The 8,747-nt window shown below is 63.5% G+C and overlaps 1 pseudogene; it reads left to right on the top strand.

Annotated features, from left to right (window-relative positions):
- The first annotated feature begins 330 nt into the window (after positions 1–330).
- On the top strand, positions 331–8,461 carry LOC143386272 (ankyrin repeat domain-containing protein 11-like; annotated as a pseudogene).
- Positions 8,462–8,747: the final 286 nt, after the last annotated feature.

Genomic DNA, 8,747 nt, shown 5'->3' with positions numbered 1-8,747 from the left:
CGGGAGCGTCTCATGCGGCAGGCGCCCGCCGCAGAAGCCGCTGGGTCCTGGAGCCAGAGGCCGCCCGATACCGAGCGCGATGGACCGAGGGCCTCAGCCGGGGAGGCGCCGCCGCCGAGTCCACGGCCAAACGCCCCCGCAGTAGCGCCCGCGCGAGCGCCGAGGCCCCGCGCGAGCCTGGGCGCTCAGAGGGCGCGCTCGTTTCCCTCCGCCGCGCATTCACTGCAGCCGGATCCCGCGCCGCCGCCGCCTTCCCGCCCGGGCCGCGGGGCCCGGGAATCGCGGCCGCGGGCTGCATGGGCCGCGCCCGCGCCCCGCTGCCGAGCCGCCGCGGAGCCGCGCCGCCGTCGGAGCTGGAGTACGCAGCCCTGCTGGAGTTGATTGCAGTCCTCAGCAACGCTGATTCTCCACCATGGAATCGACTGGTGACGATGACGCGGTGGCGGCCTAGAGGAGACGAGGCGCGGGAGCAGAACGATGCCCAGGGGCGCACGCTCTAGAACTCCACAGCAGGAAGACTTTTCTCCCAGCAGCGACATGGTGGCGAAACAAACTGGGAAAAAGGATAAAGATAAAGTTTCTCTGACCAAGACCCCAAAGCTGGACCGCAGTGATGGAGGAAAGGAGGTGAGAGAGCGAGCCACCAAGCGGAAGCTGCCCTTCACTGTGGGGGCCAATGGAGAACAGAAGGACTCGGACACAGATGCCTCCAGCTCAGTCCATGTTGTGGTACTGCAAGGCTGGTACGCTCCTTGAAGCACCACGGCATGAAATGGAGGTTCCTAGAAGCAAGAAGAAAGAGAAACAGGGTCCTGAGCGGAAGAGGATCAAGAAGGAGCCTGTCACCCGCAAGTCCGGGCTGCTGTTCAGCATGGGGCTGTCTGGGATCCGAGCTGGCTACCCACTCTCTGAGCGCCAGCAGGTGGCTCTCCTCATGCAGATGACAGCGGAGGAGTCTGCCAACAGCCCAGTAGACACCACACCAAAGCACCCCTCCCAGTCTGCAGTGTGTCAGAAGGGAACGCCCAGCTCTGCCTCAAAAACCAAAGACAAAGTCAACAAGAGGAACGAGCGGGGCGAGACCCGCCTGCACGGTGCTGCCATCAAGGAGCTCATCAGCGAGGGCGCTGATGTCAATGTCAAGGACTTCCCAGGCTGGACCGCACTGCAGGAGGCCTGCAACCGTGGCTACTATGACGTCGCCAAGCAGCTGCTGGCCACAGGCGCAGAGGTGAACACCAAGGGCCTGGATGACGACACACAACTGCACGACGCTGCCAACAACGGGCACTATAAGGTGGTGAAGTTGTTGCTGCGGTATGGAGGGAACCCTCAGCAGAGCAACAGGAAAGGGGAGACCCCGCTGAAAGTTGCCAACTCCCCGACTATGGTGAACCTGCTGCTGGGCAAAGGCAGGTACACCTCCAGCGAGGAGAGCTCCACGGAGAGCTCCGAGGAGGAGGAGGACGCCCCATCCTTTGCACCTTCCAGCTCAGTTGATGGCAACAACACAGACTCCGAGTTTGAGAAGGGCCTGAAGCTCAAGGCCAAGAACCCAGAGCCTCAGAAGACCGTGACGCCTGTCAAGGACGAGTATGAGTTTGATGAGGACGATGAGCAGGACAGGGTCCCTCCCGTGGACGACAAGCATCTGCTGAAGAAAGACTATAGGAAAGAACCCAAGACCAGCAGCTTCGTGTCAATCCCCAAGATGGAGGTCAAGAGCTATGCCAAGAACAGCACCACCGCGCCAAAGAAAGCCGCCCATCGCATCCTGTCCGACACCTCAGACGAGGAGGACGCCGGCCTGGCTGTGGGCGCCGGGGAGAAGCTGAGGCTCTCGGCGCACACAGTCCTGCCCTGCTCGAAGGCCTGCGAGCCCCCTGCGCCCAGGCAGCAGAAGGAGAAGAGCAAAGTGAAGAAGAAGCGGAAGAAGGAGGCCCGGGGCAAGGAGGTGCGGCCTGGGAAGAGGAGTGACAAGCTGTGCTCCTCTGGGTCCGAGCGCGCATCCTCGGAGAGCGAGGAGGACGGGGACTCGGTGGGGAGAACGGGCTGCCGCAGGGGCTCCCCACTGGTGCTGAAGAACCCGTCGCTCTTCAGCTTGCTGTCAGCCTCCTCCACCTCGTCCCATGGCACCAGCCACGCAGACCAGCACAGCAAGCACTGGCGCGCAGACAGCTGGAAGGCCGTGTCCTCCCCTGCCTGGTCGCAGGTCAGCTCGCTGTCGGACTCGTCAGGCACTGGCCTGACGAGCGAGTCGGACTGCTCCTCCGAGGGCTCCAGCGTGGAGTCCCTGAAGCCCGCGAGGAGGAAGCAGGAGCACCGCAAGAGGGGCAGCCTGCAGAGCATGGCTCCCGAGAAGAGGGGCGGCGTCCACCCCAGCAACGGCGCTGTGCCCAAGCTAGACAAGGAGGGAAAAGTCGTCAAGAAACACAAGACGAAACACAGACACAAAAACAAGGAGAAGGGGCAGTGCCCCGGCCAGGAGCTGAAGCTGAAGAGCTTCACCTGAGTACGAGGACCCCAGGCCCAAGGCCGACAAGGCCGCCCTCCTGGACAGCGACGTCTCTGAGGAGGGCACGCTGCGGGTGTTGAAGCATGACCCAGACCACCTCAAGAGGGAGGAGAGGATGGGCAGGACGAAGCCCGAGGACAAGGAGTGGCTCTTCAGAGACGAGAAGCCACTGAAGAGGATCAAGGACGTGGGCAGGGACGGCGGTAGGGCCTTCCGGGAGGAAAAGGACCGGGCTGGCAGGGCTGAGCGGGAGAGGCTGGGCAAGGAGAAGTCCCCCAAGGAAGAGAGGCTGCGGCCGTACAAGGAGGAGAGGAAGAAGAAGGCCCGGGACCCGCCCCTCAAGCCGGAGACGAAGGGCGAGGCCAAGGAGAAGGCCTTGAAGGAGGACAAGGAGAGACTCCGGAGGGAGAAGGCCTACAGGGAGGACGCAGCCTTCGATGACTGCTGCCACCGGGGCCACTTCCTGGAGAGGGAGGACACCAAGCTCAGCCTGTCCGACGACCAGCAGGACAGGTGGTTCTCAGACTCCTCCTTCGACTTCAAAGGGGAGGACAGCTGGGACTCCCCAGTGACAGATTACAGGGACATCAAGAGTGACTCTGTGGCCAAACTTATCTTGGAAACAGTGAAAGAGGACAGTAAGGAGAAGAAGCGCGACAACAAGGCCCGGGAAAAACGAGATCTCAGAGACTCTTTCTTCCGAAAGAAGGACCGGGACTACTTGGACAAGAACTTGGAGAAGAGGAGGGACCAGGTGGAGAAGCACCGGAGCCTTCCCAGCTACCTCCCCCACAAGGACAAGAAGAGGAGAGAGTCCTCGGAAGGCACACGGGACCCGCGGGACCGGAGAGACGCCCTGGAGGGCTCCAGGGAGCGGAAGGATGTCGGCCTGCGGCCAGAGGAGCCACACAGGGAGGAGCTGAAGGAGTGTGGCTGAGAGGGCGCCTTCAAGGACAAGCCCGACTGCGACCTCGCCAAGAGCCTGGAGTCCTGGGAGCGGCACCACTCAGCTCGGGAGAAGGAGAAGGAGAAGAAGGAGAAAGCTCGCTCTGAGAGGCACAAGGACAAATCCAGTGACAGGGACCGAGGCGAGAAGTGTCCGAAGGACAGAGACTTTGACAGATGCCTCAAGGAGAGGAAGGATGGCAAGGAGAAGCACAAGGACAAGGACACACACGGCAGAGACCGAGACAGGAGGGCCGGCCTCGACCAGGCCCGGGACAGGAAGGACAAGTCCTTCCCTGCAGCCGCCTCCAAGGACTCCTCGGAAAAGAGAGAGGAAAAGAAGGGAAAAGAGAAGAGCTGGTACATCGCAGACATCTTCACGGACGAAAGCGAGGACGAGAAAGAGGAGTACCTGGCCAGCGGGCTGCGGTCAGGGGAGGCCTGCGAGGCCCCCAGGGCGGACGCCCTCCAGGAGAGGGAGGACGGGAGGGAGCCGCCCGTTGTAGACAGGCACAGGAAGTGCCCCTCCGACAGGCCGCAGGAGAAGCCCCGGGACAAGGAGCCCAAAGAGAAGAAGAAGGACAGGGGTGCCCCCGAAGCAGGCAGAGACAAGAAGGAGAAGGTCTTGGAGAAGCACAGAGAGAAGAGGGACAAGGACCGCAAGGGCCGGGTCCTGGCCGACGCCACCCAGGAGAGGCGAAGCAGGCAGAGGCCACCCGAGAAGGTGGAGAGGAAGCACCCCGGGGAAGACAGGGCCAAGGGCAAGCACAAGGAGAAGCCGGACCGGGAGCGGAGGGCCTCGCGGGGCGCGGAGGCGGAGCGCAGCCTGCTGGAGCGGCTGGAGGAGGAGGCGCTGCAGGAGGGCAGGGAGGAGGTGCACGACAAGGCCAGCGAGGGCTCCTCGGACAGCTTTGCAGACCGCGGCCCCGAGCCTGGCCTGAGCGCCCTCCTAGAGGTGTCCTTCTCAGAGCCGCTGGAGGACAAGGCCCCGGAGGGCCCCTGCCTGGCGGAGAGGCTGAGGGAGAAGGAGCGGCACCGGCACTCCTCCTCCTCCTCCAAGAAGAGCCACGAACGCGAGCGGGCCAAGAAGGAGAAGGCCGAGAGGAAGGAGAAGGCTGAGGACTACAAGGACGGGGGCAGGAGGGAGCCCGGCCAGTACGAGAAGGACTTCCTGGACGCTGAGGCCTATGGCATCGCCTACATCATGAAGGTGGACGGCGAGGAGGAGCTGGACAAGGCCACCGACAGGTTTTCTGAGAAGAGAGAGAGGAGCGAGCCCGAGAGGGAGCCTCCCAAGAAAGTGGAGAAGGAGCTGAAGCCTTTCGGGTCCAGTTCCCTAGGCTCCCTGAAGGAGAAGAGGAGGAGGGAGAAGCACAGGGAGCGGTGGCGGGAGGAGAAGGACAAGCACAGGGACCGGCACCACCAGGAGGAGCCGCGCCCCACCGTCTGGGACAAGGAGAAGGGCCCGGAGGAGGCCGTGAAGCTGGGTGAGGAAAAGCCCCGAGAAGTCACAGAGAAGGAGAGGGGCGACCCCGCCAAGATCAGCAATGGCATGGACAAGCTCCCGCCACCCAGAGACCCAGGCAAGAAGGACGCCAGGCCCCGGGAGAAGCTGCTGGGGGACGGCGACCTGATGATGACCAGCTTTGAGCGGATGCTCTCGCAAAAGGACCTGGAGATTGAGGAGCGGCACAAGCGGCACAAGGAGCGCATGCGGCAGAAGGAGAAGCTGCAGCACAGGTCTGGGGACCCCAGGCTCCGGGAAAAGGCAAAGCCCGCGGATGACACGCGCAAGAAGGGCCTGGATGCTGCGCCCAAGAAGCCCCTGGGGCTGGACCCGCCCTTCAAAGAGAAGAAGGCCAAGGAGTCAGCTGCCACGCCACCTGTTCCTGAAAACAAGCCCCCGCCAGGACTAGGTGCCGACGCCATGCCCGCCTCGCCCCGGCCCGAGCAGAGCCTGCCCGCCGGGGTGCCCACTCCAACCTCGCTGGTGTCGGGTCCCAGCTACGAGGAGCTGCACACGCCCCGGACCCCGTCCTGCAGTGCCGACGACTACCCCGACCTGGTGTTCAACTGTACCGACACCCAGCACCCGCTGCCCACCACCAGCGCCTGCTCCCCGCCGCTGTACGACAGGTTTTCTGTGGCCTCAAGCGGGGCTTCAGAGCACCCGGGCCAGACGCCCACGAGGCCCGTCCCCACAAACCTGTACCGCTCCATCTCCGTGGACATCAAGAGAACCCCTGAGGAGGAGTTCACTGTGGGGGACAAGCTATTCAGACAGCAGAGTGTTCCTGCCGCCTCCAGCTTCGACTCTCCTGGCCAGCACTTGATGGAGGACAAGGCTGCCCTGCCACCTGTTCCAGCAGAGAAGTTTGCCTGCCTGTCCCCTGGCTACTACTCCCCTGACTATGGCCTCCCCTCACCCAAAGCTGCCACAGTCAGCAGCGCACCTTCCCCAGAGGCCGTGTTCCCTGGCCTACCAGCCAAGCCCTCCCCTGCCACTAGGGGCGACCTCTTGGCCCCAGCCATCGAGGGGGCCCTGTCCCCGGACCTGGGCCTTCCCCTGGATTCCACAGAGGACCAGCAGGCCACAGCAGCCATCATCCCTCCGGAGCCCAGCTACCTGGAGCCCTTGGACAAGGGCCCCTTCAACGCTGTTATCACCGAGGAGCCGGTCGAGTGGGCCCATCCTGCCGCGGAGCAGGCCCTTTCCTCCACCTTGATGGCCAGTGCCTCTGAAAACCCCATCAGCTGGCCCGTGGGCTCCGACCTTCTGCTGAAATCTCCACAGAGGTTTCCAGAGTCCCCCAAACACTTCTGTCCTGCAGAGACCCTGCATACCACTGTTCCAGGACCCTTCAGCACCTCAGAGCCCCCGTACCCCGTATCCCCCAGCTCCTACCCCTTGCCAGCCACCGAACCGGGCCTGGAGGAGGTCAAAGATGATGGGGCAGGAGCCATCTCTGTGGCCGTCTCCACCACAGAAGGGGCCACTGCGTATGCCACCCCTGCCAGACTGGAGTCTTTCTTCAGCGGCTGCAAGTCACTTCCTGAGGCACCCCTTGATGTGGCCCCTGAGCCCACATGTGTCACCACGGTGACCCAAGTGGAGGCTCTGGGGACCCTGGAAAGCAGCTTCCTGGACGGTGGCCACAGCCTGTCTGCCCTCAGCCAGGGCGAGCCAGTGCCCTGGCATGACGCCTTCACCAGCCCCGAGGATGACCTGGACCTGGGGTCCTTCTCGCTGCCCGATCTCCCCCTCCAGCCCAAAGACTCCTCAGATGTCGAGACTGAGCCCTTGGAAGGGAGTCCCGTCCCACCAGAGGAGAGTGTCCCTGGGGCTGAGGGGCAACCCATACCGCCTCCTGACCAGGCCTCTCCCCCACTTCCCGCCGAGTCTGAGCCGAGCCCTCAGAGGAGCTAAAGCTGGACGTGGTTCTCGAAGCCGCAGTGGAGGCAGAGACTGTGGCAGGTGAGAGGACCCCGAGGACTTGGACTCTGGCTCAGCACTGGCCCCCAGCCCTTCCGAACAGTGTCCCCTGGGGGGCGGAGCTGAGGAGACCAAAACTGAGGACCCCTCCACCACTCCCCATCATGCACCCGACGGCCCTGCCACCGATGGAATGGCACAGACGCCTGACAGTCCTGAGATCACCCCTGCTGCCATCCCTATGGAGGGGCCCCCAGGCAGCCTCCAGCCAGAAGCTACGGATCCAGAGCCCAAGCCCACGGCGGAGCCCCCAAAAGCCCCCAAGGTGGAGGAGGTCCCTCAGCGCATGACCAGGAACCGCGCTCAGATGCTGGCCAGCCAGAGCAAGCAGAGCACGCCTCCTACGGATAAGGAGCCCGCCCCCACGCCCACCCCAGCTGCTAGGGCCAAAGGCTGTGCCTCTGAGGAGGAGGATGCCCAGGCCCAGCACCCCCGCAAGCGCCGCTTCCAGCGCTCCAGCCAGCAGCTGCAGCAGCAGCTGAACACAAGCACGCAGCAGACGAGGGAGGTCATCCAGCAGACGCTGGCCGCCATTGTGGACGCCATCAAGCTGGACGACATTGAGCCCTACCACAGCGACAGGTCCAACCCCTACTTCGAGTACCTCCAGATCCGAAAGAAGATTGAGGAGAAGCGCAAGATCCTCTGCTACATCACGCCCCAGGCACCCCAGTGCTACGCCTAGTACGTCACCTACACCGGGTCCTACCTAATGGACGGCAAGCCGCTCAGCAAGCTGCACATCCCTGTGATTGCACCCCCCATTCCCTGGCGGAGCCCCTGAAGGAGCTGTTCAAGCAGCAGGAGACGGTGCGGGGAAAGCTGCGTCTACAGCACAGCATGGAGCGGGAGAAGCTGATCGTGTCCTGTGAGCAGGAGATCCTGCGGGTGCATTGCCGGGCGGCCAGGACCATCGCCAACCAGGCAGTGCCTTTCAGTGCCTGCACGATGCTGCTGGACTCTGAGGTCTACAACATGCCTCTGGAGAGCCAGGGCGACGAGAACAAGTCCGTACGAGATCGCTTCAACGCCCGCCAGTTCATCTCCTGGCTACAGGACGTGGATGACAAGTACGACCTTATGAAGACCTGCCTCCTGATGCGGCAGCAGCACCAGGCCGCAGCCCTCAATGCTGTGCAGAGGATGGAGTGGCAGCTGAAGGCACAGGAGCTGGACCCCACAGGGCACAAGTCGCTGTGTGTGAACGAGGTGCCCTCTTTCTACGTGCCCATGGTCGATGTCAACGATGACTTTGTGCTGCTGCCAGCGTGACACCAGGGGAAAGTCGCAGGACACCGGCAAGGGCCGTAGTCACCAGCGCTGCTGACGTGCCCGCGGTGCAGGAGGGCACCGTGCCGGCCAGGTGGGAGGAGCCCAGAGACTGCACCTGGCCACACGCCTCGCCTGCCAGACCAGCCCGGAGGCCAGAAGACCAGAGTCTTTACCAGCGGTGGCAGGGAGAACGGGCCCCCACGCTGCAGTGCCTCGTTGGCCCAGCGGGAGGAGGAGACCATGGCCCATCCAGAGGTGCACCTACCCATTCCAACAGATGGGTAGGTGCACAACCCATTTAAAAAGGCAAGGGGATAAACCAGCCAGCCACAGGCACCCAAGGAGCAGGAGAGTGCGCTTTTGAAGTCCCTGCTCCCTTCTGATCAACTAAAGGAAAAGACTGAGGCGTCCACCTCACACAACAGTGACCTCTGGTCGGGGGCAGGAGTGTTCGCCCGCCACGGTCCTCAGGACAGGCTGGGACACTGAGGTCGCTGGTGCCAGGCGAGGGCCACCTGCCGG

Source organism: Callospermophilus lateralis, unplaced genomic scaffold, assembly GCF_048772815.1.
Source record: "Callospermophilus lateralis isolate mCalLat2 unplaced genomic scaffold, mCalLat2.hap1 Scaffold_1118, whole genome shotgun sequence".
Lineage (NCBI taxonomy): Eukaryota > Metazoa > Chordata > Mammalia > Rodentia > Sciuridae > Callospermophilus > Callospermophilus lateralis.
This window is presented reverse-complemented; position numbering and strand designations above follow the sequence as displayed.